Source organism: Castor canadensis, chromosome X (assembly GCF_047511655.1).
Source record: "Castor canadensis chromosome X, mCasCan1.hap1v2, whole genome shotgun sequence".
Lineage (NCBI taxonomy): Eukaryota > Metazoa > Chordata > Mammalia > Rodentia > Castoridae > Castor > Castor canadensis.
The window spans coordinates 3,237,164-3,254,469 of record NC_133405.1 but is presented as its reverse complement, the minus strand read 5'-3'; the positions used below and the strand labels follow the sequence as shown (position 1 = coordinate 3,254,469).

Sequence of the window (17,306 nt, the reverse complement as noted above, 5' to 3'; positions counted from 1 at the left end):
AATTGTAGTCAGTTGATGGAGCTGTTGGTGGTATACTAGTCAGCATAGCAGCCTTAAATATTAGTCCATGGAACACAGAAATATATAACAAGGATAATACAGTATAACCAAGTAAAGTTTTTTTCTTGGGAATACAAGGGTGGTTCAACACTTGAAAGTCAATCAGTGCAGTTCACCATACTGACAGATTTTCAAAGATTGTTTCAGTGGATGCAGAAAAATCATCTGGAAAATTTCAACATACATTTATAATAAAATCTCTCAACAAACTATGGATAGGTAACTTATTCAAACTTGTCAATTTCATGTAAGAAAAATCTGAAGCAGGTATCATAGATAATGGAGAAAGACTCACTAGTTTGTGCAGTAAGGTCAGGAGCAAAGCAAGGAGAACTGCTCTAACCATTTTTATTCAGTATCATAGTAGAGGTCCTATCCAGTTCAAATATGATAGATAGATAGATAGATAGATAGATAGATAGATGATAAGCAAATACAAATTGGAAAAAAAATAACACTGTCTTTATTATCAGACATCATAGTGATCTACATAGAAAATACCAAGAATTAAAAATGTACTTAAATTAATGAGTAAATTTCATAAGGTCATAGGATACAAGGTCAATATACAAAAATTAACTAATTTCTATTCACTAAAATAAATACTCAAAAGCTGAAATTTTAAAATATTATTTATGATAACATCAAAAAGCATGCAATGCTTGAGAAGAAGGCAGAGCAAGATGGCAGACTAGGACTCTCCAACAACTTTCCCCCCTCCACTGAAACATCATTTTGAATAACCCATTCTCAAAATACCTTCATACAAGCTAAGATAACCAGGTAAGAAATACTTGGTTATAGCATAATAACAAAAAAAGATACACAGAAGAGAGAAGGAGGAATAGTTTTATACTACCTACATCAGCACTCATCCAACCCCAAGCAGCACAACATGGAAAGAGATAAATCATCCACTTTGGAGAAGAGAGAGCATAGCATAGGACTTTGTCATAGATCCCAATACTGAGCCCATTACAGTAGAACCCACCTCTGAGCAAACCCCCAAAGCTACAGAGTCCAGTGCAGCATATACAGCCTGAGCTTCTAAATGAACCCTAGTGTTACACAGGAACCTATAGCCCCTGCAAGACAGACTCAAGATCCAGCCTATAGAGGCCTTGGGCCCTAAATAGCCCACAGCAAAAGTCAGGCCTCAGCATCCAGGGGCTTAGCTTCCAGCCATGTACAGCATATGGCTCAGTGGTCCTGGGCTTAGGGTGCCCCCTAGTGCTACAGCAGCTACAGCAGTTGTGGGCTTAGGGACCACAACAACTTGCCCAAAATTTCTAGACATGTTTATTGTGAAGGATGTTTCTGGACAAAGCCAGACTCCTAACATTGGTATAAGTAACTAATTCATCAGTTCATAGGCATTAACACAATAGCACAAAGATCAAAAATAATCAGTGAAACATAACATCATCAAATGGAGAAAATAAAATATGAGAGATTCTGGAGACTCCATACGCAAAGGAATCTTGAGTCAAAAGAACAAAGCTGGAGGTATCACACTGCCTGACTGCAGCATACACTAGAATACTATAGTAACCAAAATAATGTGATACTGACATAAAACAGAAACATAAACCAGTAGAACAAAATAAACCATCCAGAAACAAATCCATGCATCTACAATGAATTGATTTTTAAAAAGATGCCAAGAACACATAGTGGGGAAAAGAAAGTCTCTTCAACACTTGGTGTTGGGACAATCAGTTACCCAGATAAAGAAGAATGAGGTTACACCATGTACCAATCTGTTTTCTGTTACTGGAACAAAATACCTGAGGGTTGGTATTTTTTTAAAAAAAATAAAATAAGAGTTTTATTTAGCTCACAGTTTTGGAGACTGAAAGTTCAAGGTTGGACAGCCCCACTTCTTTGGCCTCTGGTGAAGTCCTCGTGTCTGGTTGCATCACAATGTTAGGAGTGCATGCAGAAGAGGTCACATAGTGAGAACACAAAGCAGTCAGAGAGATTCAGGGGCCAGGCTTGTTTTACAATAACTTGCTCTCATAGGAACTAACTGGGTTTCTGTGAGAAATATGCAAATCCCTTTAAGGACAGTGCTCCAAATTACCTAACCACCTTCCATTAATCTCTCTACTTCTAAGTGATTTCATTACCACCCAACACCACCACACTGGGGATGAAGCTTCCAGCACATGAGCCCTTTGGGGACACATTCAAACTGTACCTAATTCAAAGCATTTTCCCCTGGTCCCCAAGGTACATATCCTTTTCAAATTGTAAAATACAATTATTCCACCCCCTAGAGTCCCAAACTCTTAACTCATTCCAACATCATTCAAAAATCCAAGTACAAATGTTTATCTGAGATGTAAGGCAATTTTTTTTTGCAGACCCTAGCCTGTAAAATCAAAACCAAGTTATCTATTTCCAAGACACAATGATAGGATGGAGATAGGATAAACATTACTATTCCAAAATGGAGAAATGGGAAATAGAAAGGAGTAAGCAGACCAGAGCAAGACCAAATTCCAGCAGCACATATATTAAAACTTGGAGTTCTAAGGCTGGAGCCCTGTGCACAGTAGGGTGGGGGTAGGGTCCCAAAAGGCCAAGGGAAGACCCACTCCCACAGTTTTGCTAGCTGCAATTCGTTTGGCTGGATTTGCATGCTTCTTTTGGCTCTACCTTTTTGGTGAGCAGCAACAGTCCACTCCCATGGCTGCATTAGGCATTCTAGCAGAGAATTTCTGCCCTGCAGCAGACCACAGCCAGGCCTCCCAGGTGTTCCCTTAAAACCCTGGTGGAAGCTGCCATGACACCATAGCTCTTTGCATTCAACACACCTATAAAATCAGTACCATGTGGATGCCAAGGTTTGTCATTTGCTCTCTTCTGAGAGATGTCATGACCCATGCCTGGGCCTCCTTGAACCATCCCTAGAGCGGCCATAGAATTCTCTTCCAGAAAGCATGGAGAGAAATCTCAAGGTGGCCCTGGGCAGTAAGCCCATGGAAAGCACCCCATGTCTGTTTCTCAATATAATTCTGGCCTTCTAGGATCCTGGGCATGTGATAGAAAGGCTGGCCTCACAGGTTTCTGAGATTCCTTCAAGGACTCTTTCCTATTTCCTCAGGTAAAACACTTGGCTTCTTTTTGCCCATAACTAATCCCTTTAGCAAGCAGTGCCTGAGCCACACACTTGCATACTTTTTCCTAACTCCTTCCTTGGCCAAACCTCAAATTTTCCAAGTCTTTGTGCTCTGCTTCCTTTTGCTCTAAAATCATGATACAAGCAGTCAAAAGCACCCATGCAGCCCTTTCTACACTTTATTTACAAATTTCTTTTGTCAGATACTTTTTCTTTTGTCATCACTTTTAAAATCACCTTCCATTTGAACCTAGGGTGTGGACACAGCTCAGCCAAGTCCTTTGCAATGGTATTCAAAGGTGGCCTTTACTCCAATCTCCGGTAAGATCCTCATTTCCATCTGAGACAGATTCTCTAGTCTTCTCATCTTCTGAACCCTCACGAGAATTGCCTGTAATGCTCTGTTTACAGCATTTTAGGTTCTTTTCTAGTCAGCTTCTCCAAACTCCTCCAATCTCTGCTTGTTACCCCATTCCAAATCTGCTCCTACATTTTCAGATGTAGTAATCACAATTACTCAACCCTCAGCACAAACTTTCTGTATTAATCTGTTTTCTATTGCTACAACAAAATACCTTAAACTGGGACTTTATGAAGTTTAATTACATAAATGTTTTGAAGTCTGGAAGTTCAAGATTGGACATCCCCATCTACATAGCTTCTAGTGACGGCCTCATAGCAGATGGCATCACAATAGTAAGAACATACACAGAAGAGTTCATATGGTGAGAAAGGGGACAGAGGGATTCAAGGAATCAAGGGCCAGGCTTGTTCTTTTTGTAACAAGTTACTCACACAGGAACAAACCAGGGTCCCATGAAAAACATCTTAATCCTTTCTGAGTATGGTGCCCCCAGTGCCCTGGTCACCTTCCACTAGGCTCCACTTCTTAAAGATCCTGCCACCTCCCAACTGTGCCACATTGAGTATCAAGTTCCCAGCATATAAAACTTTACAGGACACATTCAAACCATTTCTGAACCATAGCCATCCTTATCTCTTACCATTTAAAAGTCAACTCAAAATGTACTACAGACTTAAATGTCAGTCTCAAAAATATGAAGCCACTATAAGAAAGCATAATAGAAAAGCACCATGGCATTCATCTGTACACTTATTTTTAATATAAAATCAAAAGTATAGACAACAAAAGTGAAAATAGACAAATGATATTTCATGAACATAAAACTTTTCCACAACAAAGGAAATAATCAACAAAGTGAAGTATAACCTACAATATGGAAGAAAATATTTGCAAACTATATATCTGATAAGGGGTTAATACATAAAATATATAAGGAACTCAAACAATTCAAGTGCAAATAAAAAACCTGATTTTAAAATGGGCAAAGAACTTGAATGGACATTTTTCAAAATAAGACATATGAATGTCCAGTAAGTCATGGGGAAATGCTTAATATCACTAATCACCAGGAAAATACAAATCAAAATCACAGTGAGCGGTCATCTCACTTCAGTAAGAATAGCTATTGTCAAAAAGACAAAAGATAACAAATGTTGATGATGATGTGGAGTAAAAGGAACCCTTGCATGCTGTTGGTGGGAATGTAAATTGGTGAAGCCATAATGGAAAATAATACGAAGGTTCCTCAAAAACTGAAAAGTAGAGCTACCATATGATCCAGAAATCCCATTACTGGGTGTATAGGCAAAGGAAATGAAACTAGTATGTTGAAAATATTTGCACTCCATTGTTTACTGAAGCACTCTTCACAATAGCCGAGAAATGGAATGAACCAAAGCAGTTCATCAATTGTAACAAGTGTACCACATTAATGCAAGGTGTTGAAAATAGGGGAACCTAGAGGATCAGTGGATAAGAACTCTCTGGACTTTCTGTTCAGTTTTGTTTTTGTAAACCCAAAACTCTTTTAGTGCTAATGGAGTGGCTCAAATGTTAGAGCAAATGTCTAGCAAGCAAGAGGCCCTGAGTTCAACTACGAACCAAAAAAAAAAAAAAACTGCTCTAAAATAAAGGTTATTAATGCTTTTGAAAGACTGAAAATGTTAAATATTGGTGGGGAGGTTGAGCAGCTGAGACATACACTGATAGTAAGAATGCAAAATTGTATAGCTTCTCTGGATTATGGTTTGACTGTAAAGGTAGATGCTAACTTCACATAGAATCCCAAAATACCCCTCCTAGATATTTACCTAGTAAAAATAAAAATATACATGCAAACAAAACCTGTGTAAGAACACTTATAGCAGTATTATAATACCATTATTTATAATAATAAAAAAATGGAAAAAACTCAAATGTCTGTCAATTTGTGAACAGGTAAGCTAATTGGCAGTATTAAAGAGCGTGTGCTAAGTAAAGAAGCCAGATCCAAAAGTCTACCTACTGTATGACTCCATTTCTGTGATAGAACAAAAGCAAGACTTTAAGGACAGAAAACAGATCCATATTATCTGGAGTTGTAGGAGAGAGGGAGAATTGACTACAAAGGGGTCCAAGAGAACAGCTGAAGAAGATAAAGAAATTTTATCTTCATTGTGGTGGTAGTGGTGGTGATGGATATATATGATCATATACATTTGTCAAAATTCAAACTGTAAATTACAAAGGGTAAATTTTATCTTATACCAATTAAATGTTAATAAATCTGACTGTAAAAAATAAAAGATGTCTAGAAATAAGTGTAACATGTAGTTAATAACAATCAAACCTCTGTTGAGGATTGTAAAAACAGACTTGACTAAATGCCAAGCTATTCATTAACAAGAAGTCTCTATTAAAAACATGCCAGTTCTCCAAATCATTCTGCAGACTCAAAATAATTCTAAGTAAAACCAACATGATCCTCCTGGAACTTGACAATTTTATTCCAAAATGAGGATAAGGGAGCAAAGGGTCAATTTAATCAACACAATTCAAAAAGAGAGAGAAAAGTGCTATGGATGTGGACAAAAACAGAGTAAACAATAGATTGGCCTTACAAATATCAAGATTTCATTATAAACCATTCATAGTAAGATGACATAAGTGTAAACAAATGGGTTAATGAAACGAAGTAGAGAACCTAGAAATAAACCCAAGCATGTACAGAAACTAGGCAATATGATAGAGTTTGCATTCTAAGTAATTGTGCATAAATGACAATTAACTAAGTGGTATTTTACGTAGAAAAATCGATCCATGTCTCAGATCACATACAATCCAGATGGATTAAAGAACTAAGTGTAAAGAAAACATTTTAAACTCTTCAAAGAAAATTTGGAGACACGTTTTTATCATCTAAGTTAAGGAATATTTCTTAAACATGATACAAAAAGCACAGTTCATGAAAAAAAGATTGATCAACTTGACATCAAATATTATACTTCTATATGATAAAGGGCCCATAAACAAAAATCTGGTATATGCATATATTTAGCTGACCAATAATATATATATATGAATATATAAAGAAATATTGCAAATCCACAAGACAAAAAACAAACATAAAACTAAGCAAATATGAGTGTCTGTGTGTGTTGTATTTATAGGGATGTGGAAAAGAACGAACCTGGACTAGAAACAAATGAAATTAAACTTTGTAAAGTTTTATTTGTATTAAAACATCAGAAGGAAAAGTAACAAAATGCTAAGACTTGTATATACATGGTTATATGTGATTATTTATTCTTTTATTTAGATGCTTCTCTGAGTTGCTTTCTATATATTTTTAACTTCAAAACTAAAAATAATCAGGAAAAAAAAACAAGAAAATAAGCTTGCAAGTCATAAATTTATAATAATAAATTCAAGCAAAGCAAAAAAAATAGAAGTTAAAAGCATAAATACTAATTTCCCTATATACCAGCCACAATCAATTCGGACAAATAATGACAGAAAGATATGCTTCACAAAACTAAAGAAATAAATAAATATATTATTGCTATTATACACTCAACACAAACAAATCTAGGCCTAAAGATACTACACAGATAATAAGTAGTAGAGCTGGGGTAACAGAAATGGAAAATAGTTAAATCCTAAAAAGAACATTTTATACATATACATATATATGTATATATATAAACAGCTGGAAAGAATGAATTATTCAATATTTCTGTGAAAAAATTGAAGAGGAAAATTGTAAAAATCAAATACCTAGGTGTAAACCTAACAAAAGATGTGAATGACCTCTACAAGGAAAACTATACACTTCTGAAGAAAGAGATTGAGGAAGACTATAGAAAGTGGAGAGATCTCCCATGCTCATGGATTGGTAGACTTAACATAGTAAAAATGTCGATACTCCCAAAAGTTATCTACATGTTTAATGCAATTCCCGTCAAAATTCCAATGACATTCATTAAAGAGATTGAAAAATCTACTGTTAAATTTATATGGAAACACAAGAGGCCACGAATAGCCAAGGCAATTCTCAGTCAAAAGAACAATGCAGGAGGTATCACAATACCTGACTTCAAACTATATTACAAAGCAATAACAATAAAAACAGCATGGTACTGGCACAAAAACAGACATGAAGACCAGTGGAACAGAATAGAGGACCCAGATATGAAGCCACACAACTATAACCAACTTGTTTTGACAAAGGAGCTAAAAATATATGATGGAGAAATAGCAGCCTCTTCAACAAAACCTGCTGGGAAAACTGGTTAGCAGTCTGCAAAAAACTGAAACTAGATCCATGTACATCACCCTATACCAAGATTAACTCAAAATGGATCAAGGATCTAAATATCAGACCACAAACTCTAAAGTTGATACAGGAAAGGGTAGAAAATACTCTGGAGATAGTAGGTATAGGTAAGAACTTTCTCAATGGAACCCCAGCAGCACAGCAACTAAGAGAGAGCATAGATAAATGGGACCTCATAAAGCTAAAAAGCTTCTGTTCATCAAAAGAAATGGTCTCTAAACTGAAGAGAACACCCACAGAGTGGGAGAAAATATTTGCCAGCTATACATCAGACAAAGGACTGATAACCAGAATATATAGGGAACTTAAAAAACTAAATTCTCCCAAAACTAATGAACCAATAAAGAAATGGGCAAGTGAACTAAACAGAACTTTCTCAAAAGGTGAAATTCAAATGGCCAGAAAACACATGAAAAAATGCTCACCATCTCTAGCAATAAAGGAAATGCAAATTAAAACCACACTAAGATTCCACCTCACCCCTGTTAGAATAGCCATCATCAGCAACACCACCAACAACAGGTGTTGGTGAGGATGTGGGGAAAAAGGAGCCCTCTTACACTGTTGGTGGGAATGTAAACTAGTACAACCACTCTGGAAAAAAATTTGGAGGCTACTTAAAAATCTAAACATTGATCTACCATATGATCCAGCAATACCACTCTTGGGGATATACCCAAAAGACTGTGACACAGGTTACTCCAGAGGCACCTGCACACCCATGTTTATTGCAGCACTATTCACAATAGCCAAGTTATGGAAACAGCCAAGATGCCCCAGCACTGACAAATGGATTAAGAAAATGTGGTATCTATACACAATGGAATTTTATGCAGCCATGAAGAAGAACGAAATGTTATCATTCGCTGGTAAATGGATGGAATTGGAGAACATCATTCTGAGTGAGGTTAGCCTGGCCCAAAAGACCAAAAATCGCATGTTCTCCCTCATATGCGGACATTAGATCAAGGGTAAACACAACAAGGGGATTGGACTTTGATCACATGATAAAAGCGAGAGCACACAAGGGAGGGGTGAGGATAGGTAAGACACCTAAAAAATTAGCTAGCATTTGTTGCCCTTAACGCAGAGAAACTAAAGCAGATACCTTAAAAGCAACTGAGGGCAATAGGAGAAGGGAACCAGGAACTAGAGAAAAGGTTAGATCAAAAAGAATTAACCTAGAAGGTAACACACATGCACAGGAAATCAATGTGAGTCAACTCCCTGTATAGCTATCCTTATCTCAACCAGCAAAAACCCTTGTTCCTTCCTATTATGGCTTATACTCTCTCTACAACAAAATTAGAAATAAGGGCAAAATAGTTTCTGCTGGGTATTGAGGGGGTGAGGGGGAGAGGGAGGGGGCGGAGTGGGTGGTAAGGGAGGGGGTGGGGGCGGGGGGAGAAATGACCCAAGCCTTGTATGCACACATGAATAATAAAAGAAAAAAAAAAGAAAATTATCTCACACCATACAATAAAATAAATTCTGAAGGAATTAAGCATAATAAAATCTAAAACAAAATCCATACAAGCACTTATTCAATTTTGAATGAAGAACTTCTTAAAAATAAATTAATACAAGAAATTACAAATGAAAAGATGGATATAATTACATGTTGTATATAAAAATTAATTTAAAATGCAAACAGGGAAAATATTTTCTACACATTAGACAGAACAAGGTTCTGTTAAATGTACATATTGTCCATAAAAATGAAAAAGAAACATGTAAGCTCTCAAAAGAAAATGTAAAAGGGTCATGAATGGATATTCATAAAAAAGGAAACAAAAGTGATCAAGAAATATAAAATAGTGTTCACATTCACTATAATAAAAGAAGCATTCATTAAAACAGTAAGATACTGTTTTGCTCCTATCTGATTTTCAAACATTTGTAAAGAATGGCAAAAGTCAGTCAGCACTGGGATAGGTATTTGAACAGAAATTTTTTACACATATTTCAAGAGCCTTTAAAAAGTCAATATCCTTAGGCCTAGTAATGCCTCCTAACCCATCTAAATAATTCATTAAACAAATATTTAATAAGGATCTATAGTCTTAGACATTTTTCTAGGTACTAGGGAATACAACAATGAACAAAATAAGGAAAAATCCTTTTGTTTGAAGGACTTGCACTCTAATACAAGGATGTAGATAATAAACAAGTAAAGTATCTAGTCTGTTGGGCGATGATACAGAACAAGGGGGAAAAACAAAGCAAGAAAGAGGAAGAGTGAGTGTTGGGGAAGATAGGTTTGCATTTCTATGTAAGCTTTTCATAGAAGACCTCATATTAAAAACATAAGGTTCAAAGAACAAAGATTTATGTTTAATATATACTCTGCAGGTCTACTCACAATTGCATATTATTTAAATAATAGATATTGGGTCTATCAAACAATCATTATATAAATTGTACAACTGAAAAATTATTTGAAGGCTGCTTAATGACATATTAAAATGCTCACAATATAATACTAATGAAAAAGCAGGTATAAAATAGTACATGTAAGGTATGATCCCAATTACATAAATATGGAAATACATCTGGAAGGAAATGCAGCAGTAACTCTGGAGTAGAGATGACATGTTAACTTCTCTTCAATTTCCAAATTTTCTATATTGGGGTTATTTTATTTTTATAACCAGAAAAAGTTAAAGGTAGATGTTACAATCTTAAGGTAGATTGAAAAAATGTACAGAATTTTTTAAATGGATGTTCTGGCCAGCCATGCCTGGAGTATTGGGTTAAAGTTCAGCCATCACACATTAAGAGTGACACTGAAACCTGAAATGTCTTCTGTAAAAGATGCTGAAAAACATATGGTATGTTAACTGAAGAACAGGGAACATATAGGCTCCAGAAAATGTATAAAGAACAAACCATCTTTAAACATTTGAATGGCTGTAACAGGGAAGGAAAATACAAATTATTCAGCATTATTGTTGATTCAAGAAGCAAGACCAATAGGTTGGAGTCAGAAGAAGGGTTTCAGGTCAGTATAAAGAATATCTTGCTAATAATAGCAGCTACATATCAGGTAGTGTTAAACAACCTTTCCTGGAACTATTCACACTGAAAATAGGTGACCATATGTACTTGGTGATAAGAGTGCCATCACATGATCACTAAGGACCCTGCCATTTCCGAGCTCCTCTTGTTCTGTGTTGAAAAGTCATCTTATGCTATGATCACCTTACATAATTGCATCTCCAACCATCTCCCCTTCCCTTCAGAAATCTATGTGATATTTGTTCCTTTTAAGAAATCATGGTAAAGTGAAAATCACCCTCAAAATAAATATCCTGAAAATTTTTTATTCTTCCGTCTGTGTATAGGGAGGACACACACTGTGTACAGTCATCAATACTTTAAAATCATGTTTCAAGTGCAAGCATAAAATGTTTTTATATTACCAACCAGGATTTTCCCCCAGGAAGAGACTGCTTAGACCATTGCATTTCAGCATAGGATGTAACCACCTTACTTCCACTTCACAGCATCCTGCACCATTTTATTCTCAGTGACTTTTGCTTACTTCAATGTAGCAGTTATGGAAATATCACCATTATCACAGATTTTGGAAGATAGTTCTTTCCGTGGTTCTCAGAACAGTCACAATTCCAGCCATCTCAGGAATGGAATAAGGAAGAGACCTCCCTGTGATCATTTCCAAAACCCCTAAATACTTCTACCAAAGTTAGCAACTTTCAAAATTAGGCATAAAATCCTTACCACTGCTTAAACAGGTGTCTGAACTGGGATTACCTGCATAGGACCATGGAACAATAGAATCTGATAGCTAGGAAGGTCTTTATAAATCATCTAGGTCTAGTCCAACCCCTCATGTTATAGTTATGGAAACTGGGGTTCACACACTTGTGATTTGTCATAAGAAACTAACTATCCACGTCTGGACTAGAATCTAAATGATGCTATCAGAAATTCATTTTGGAGGAATTTTTAATATACAAGTCTTCATAAAAAATTGTCTCCTCTCAGGTGTTTCTTTCTATAAATTGTTAAATGCAGAGAGCCAGGAGAATCTGAGGAGGGTGCTGGCTCATTGGGTGTTTCAGATAAGCTAATGACATATCCCCTGGTTTTTAAGTGAGCCTGTGCTCCTTTGCAGACCTTAGCCTGCAGGGGCTCTACCCTTCCTCACTATTGCAGCATTATCATCCACCAGACATCTGCAAAATGGTTATGCATCATCCACCTTAACTGTTAGTAAGCACTGTAAGCTTCAGAGTGGGAAGGGCTGTTCAAAATTGGGTGTTGTTTGTCATACTCAACTCTGCTGCATATCTAATAATGGTGACCACACCTTCCTTCGTAAAGCACAAGAATAACACAATTTATGACTATCTACTTCAATAGTTTGTAAAATCATGTCTATCTCCCCATCTAAACCATCAGTCCCAAGGTGGCAACAGCCCTATCTATTTTGTTCGCCATTATATTCCCTATGTGTAGAAAGTGGTACATGTTCAATAAATATTTGTCCAACAAAAGAAGGAGGTTTCTCCTCTCTTGGAACTTTCACAATTCTCTATTCTTCTAAATTTGCTTCCACATCACTTACCTTTTCTCTTTTGCAGCCTTCACAAGAGTTCATCCTTTTCCCCCTATATCCTAAAGATCAGCATTCTCCAAAGTACCACCCTCAAATTTCTTTTTCTTATTTCAAGTATTATGAGGCACTCACTCTCACATTGCTCTCTTCAAATAACTTCTTCACAAAACTCCAATCCCACATTTTTAACTGTACTCAGTACCTCTTATTGAGTTGCAGTACTAATATACTACTAGTGTGAGCTTGGGCAAATCGAGTCACTCGCCCCCTCAAGATCAGTTAGCATTCAATATTATTTGTAGTCAAACTCTTCACCTATCTTGCCAAATATTTCTCACATACTGTATTTCACCATACACAGTTGGCCTCTGCTTAGACTACCTTGCCCATCAGCCATCTCTGCACATTCAAAGTTTGTGTCATTTTCAAAGCTCAGTTCAAATGCCACTTCCAGAAAGCTGTCTTTGATCTCTTTGAGTTTAAATCTCACCCTCCTAGTGCTAGAGTTTGTGTATTTCTCCTCCCTCTTACTTGACTTTGTCAGCTCATAAGGCAGGGGCCATTTCTAAGTCACTTTGTATTTCCCACATATTGTCTTTGGCACATAGTAGGTACTTAGTAACCTTACACAGAACTGACAGTTGCCCTGCTTAAAACCCTTTAATCAGTCCATATGTTTCTAGAATAAACACTGAAATCCTTACAAAGGGCTACTCCAGCCACACCAACTTTTAGTCAATTTATTGAATTCACCATGTTTATTTATCTCATCTCAGGACCTGTACATACTCTTCCATCCATCACCCCCACCCCAACCCTGTATTTGTCTCTACTCTTTTCCAACATCACTTCCTCAAGGGAGCTTTGCTTACAGCCCAGGCTAGGTCGGTTTTCTGTTAGGAATTTGCATAGCCCACACCTTTATACTTTTCCTTCATAGTATTTATTACTGACCAAAATGACATTGTTGCATGATTTGGTGATTAATTGCCTCTTCCCCCATCAAACTATAAACCTCGAGCAAGCAAGGACCATGTCTGTTTTATAGCTTCTGTATCCTCTGCACAATGTCTAACCACATCACTAAATAAATTGATAACAATAAACAAGATGGTGAATGATTCAATAGATAAAAATAGTTTGACAAGCACTACACTAGAGCTTTGCTGCTTGAAGTGTGGTCATGGAAAGTGAGTATGAGGATCAACTGGCAACTTATTAAAATGCAAAACCTCAGCCCCCACCCTAGACTCCCTGATCAAATTAGCATTTTAACACCATCCCATGGGATATTTTTGTACATTGAGATTTGAGAAACATTGGCTTGAGTGATTCCTGAAGCCCTTTATAACCCAGAGATTTTATGACTTGCTTCAGAGAAAGAATTTTAGATCTGAAAGACCCTGGGAAAGAGAGTCCACCCCATCATTTTACAGATGGAAAAGCTAAAACTCATGGATGGAAAGTACCATGTGTTCAAGGAAATTGCTAGAGCCAGGGACAGAATCCAGGCTTGTTAACATCCAGGCCAGCACTCACCTCTAGCACACTGCATGCTCACTGTTTTCTACCCAGCCCCACCATTTTCCAGCCCCTCAGTGATGCCCTTAGTTCTGACAAAACAGTTTTTTCTTCTACCTTCCATATCCTATATGAATCCTGAAGCACCACTATTTCAAATAGCTCCTTTATGATAATTGCCCTTAATCCTTGCCTGTGAAATCTTCCCACCTACCTCCTGTCTGGCTACTATATGGATATTCTGGGGCTTCAGAAAGACTAGTACCAACTGATCCCTGGGTTGTAGGAATACAAAAGAGACCTTTGTTTTCAAAGCTCAGTTGACACCAGATAGCAAGTTCTTCCAAAGAAGAGAACACATGCTATCAAGGCTACTTCAGAAATCTCAGTAATGCCAGTTTGTACCTGACAGGTAAAACATTAAGCCATATTAACAAAAGTCTAGTCTGCTGGATGTGGTAAATGGTGATCCTTCACTTTCTGGTCTTGTCAGACCTGAGGCTTGAGGGGAAAGTATGGTTGCTGGCTACAACTAACTCAAGACCTATTATTAAGAAAAAGCAAATTTGTTCCAGATAGCCCCAAAGAACCAAGGAATACAAGTTACAGGGGGATGGATTTTGGTTTACAATGGAGATTACTATCTGACAATCAGAGTTGCTCAAAGATACAAAGAGCCACCTATTGAGCTCTCTGCCACTGCAGAATTCAAAGAGAAATCAGTCAACAAATTGGATGCTTAGGAAAAATTCAAGAGCTGGGTAAAGAAGTAAAGCTTAATCACTTTTAGGGAGCCTTCCAGTTCCAGGGTTTTAGTATTCTAAAAAATTTTAGTACAGGATGGCTCCAGGCTCTTGGGAAATAAAAGTGCATAAAAGGCACTCTGAAGCTGCATGGGGGAATAGATCTGTCTATGAGAGGGAAAAAGTGAAGTCTTTCCAGATACCATTTCCAAACAAAACTTGACTGACCAAAGGAAGCCTTCAGGGAAACCCCTCCAGGAAACCCAGGTAAGGTCTGGCTCCATAAATGTCAGCTCTGCCCAACTCCAAGTCTCTGTTACTCAATACAAAGGCCAGACCACTATTTTCAAAAAAAGAAAAAACTTGCCAAGAGACACCATTCCTATTGTACCTACACTTGTCCAAAAGATAAAGGTGCAAAATTCTCCCAAAAGAAGCAGTAGGATCCAATGGTTAAGACCATGGGTACTGGAACCAGGTTGCTTGTGTTTACCTCCCAGGATTAGTGCCTTTAATTTTCAACAAGTTACTTAACCTCGCTGTGCCTCAGTTTCCTCATCAGTGAACCAATGATATTAAGTGTCTGCTTCACAGGGTTGACATAACAATTCAATGAGATAATACACACTAAACCCTTATCCTAAGATTAGAAACATATCAAACACTCTAAAATGTTAGCAATTAGTATTATTGATGCTCACTACTCTCAGGGGCATGGCAGTATAGCTAACTCAAGAAGCCTCTATGAAGCATCCAGATCCCCTCCGCTGCCAGTTCAGAGGGGCAACAACAGCTTCAGTCAGTCCTTGAAGACCAGCAACCAGAACTTGCTGACCCTCACCAATCCCTCCATTCACACTGGGAATCCTGGCTCCTCACCATGGTCGTCCACACCCAACAGCCACCCCTCCCCCAGCAACAGTCACAAGAGCAGCAAACTGGGCAGCCAGTTCCAGACAAACCATCAGGTGTTTCCTCCCTCCCAAGGACACAGCTGGACCTAACCCGATGCCCACCAGTGGGAGGGGAAGAGATATCTGAATGCTGGTCTAGGCTGTCAGGGCAACAATGGGGGAACTCGGGGTGGGCGGGCAGTGGGGCTTCTCACACAAGGAAGAGAAGCCTCCCAAGTTTGTGGAGGAACTGGCCCAACCCCACAGTAAGCCTCTTAAAGGAACGGGGAAGGTCTTCACCTGCCTTAAAGGAAGCAGTTATTTACAACTTTCTACTCACTTGCATCTGGGGGAGGGAACAGGGAGCTAGGGAAAGGGACTGCATGGTCTCCTCCTTCCTTCTCATTTCCAGCAGCCAGATGCAGCTGCAGAGAAAGAGTTAAAGGAAGGGAGGAAGCTCCAGCCATTACCCCATCCTCAGTGCCTAGAGCTGTCTGGGGGGTCATGACAGTGCTGTCTGCTCGGGCTGGAGGCCACTCGGTGGCTTTCTGCAGCAGCTGCCGGGCCCCCCCAAGCAATTTGCAAGGTCAATGCTGACCTGCTTCCAAAGAGGAACAAAACAATTCACTGACAATGAAGCAAATCGCGCATACACCACCACATCGCAAACCCCCTTTCCAAACCCAGATTTTACCCTAGTGCCTCCCAGCCCAGATGCCGCCTTGGGGCTTCCACCAGCCTCACTGGGGAACCCAGGATAGCATCACAGCTGCAGAGCTTGTCTCGCCTCCCAGACCAACCCAAGGAGACTCTCGGAGGGGGGAGAGATGCTATCGCTAAAGGAGACCTGAGCCTGGGGGAGGGGGAAGGAGGAACATCTATGTCTCTTACCAAGCGCCACAGTCACTTCCCCGAAGCAGAGAGGAGAGAGGATGAATGAACTGAAACAAGTTGAAGGCTGAGCCCAGGCAGAGCTCGGCTTCTGCTTCTCTTTCTCTGGGTCTCTCGTCTGGTCTGTCTCTCTGGTTTGCTAGCTAGCTTGCGCGCGCTCGCGCTCTCCCTCCCTCCCTTTCTCTCTCTCTCTCTCTCTCTCTCTCTCTCTCTCTCTCTCTCTCTCTCTCTCTCTCTCTCTCTCCCCCTCTCCCTCTCCCTCTCCCTCTCCCCCTCTCCCTCTCTCTCTCTCTCTCCTTCCCCTCCCTTTCTTCCCGCCCACCCCTCTCTTTCTCCCCTCCCCCCTCCTCCTTTGCTGGCTTAAGGTTCACCACTGCCTGGTATCCAGGCACGCGGCTATCTATGCTGGTGCTCTTAATACAGGGGCTGCAAGGCTTTAGATCTGGGGCTGCGAAGGACTAAAGTAGTATTTTATTCTTTAAGGTTTCCAGCAGAGAAATAGAGAGAAGCTCAGAGAGACTAGAGGATCAAAGGGAAGAGAAAGAGAGCAAAGGGGTCGAAGCAAATGGGAGAATAAAGGAAGTATGGATTGCCATGGCTGAGTGTGATGCTTACTTGCTTCTCCAAGAGCGAAGAGTGAGCTTCTTCCCTTTCTCTCTCTCCCTTACATCCCTATGGGTGTGCCTTCTAACTCAGGCTCCAGATAAAGATTTGACAATCTTGTCTGTTCAGATTCCATCTCTGAGGGCAATAATGAGCTCAAAAAAATGTACATCAAAAGGGTTGTCATTCACACTCCACTAAGAAGAGTTC

General features: G+C 38.8%; 1 protein-coding gene across 2 annotated transcripts in view; it reads right to left on the bottom strand.

Moving 5' to 3' along the window:
• Gabra3 (gamma-aminobutyric acid type A receptor subunit alpha3) overlaps positions 1-16,685 on the bottom strand; it is a 230,236-nt gene extending 213,551 nt beyond the window's left edge. The window contains exons 1-2 of one of the 2 annotated variants that reach the window (XM_074062404.1): positions 16,494-16,685; positions 1,902-1,969 (exon numbers count right to left, since the gene is read on the bottom strand). The gene's annotated coding sequence lies outside the window, so the exon portion shown is untranslated. The remainder of the gene's footprint in view (positions 1-1,901; positions 1,970-16,493) is intronic. The other variant, XM_074062403.1, reaches the window with a different exon arrangement.
• Positions 16,686-17,306: the final 621 nt, after the last annotated feature.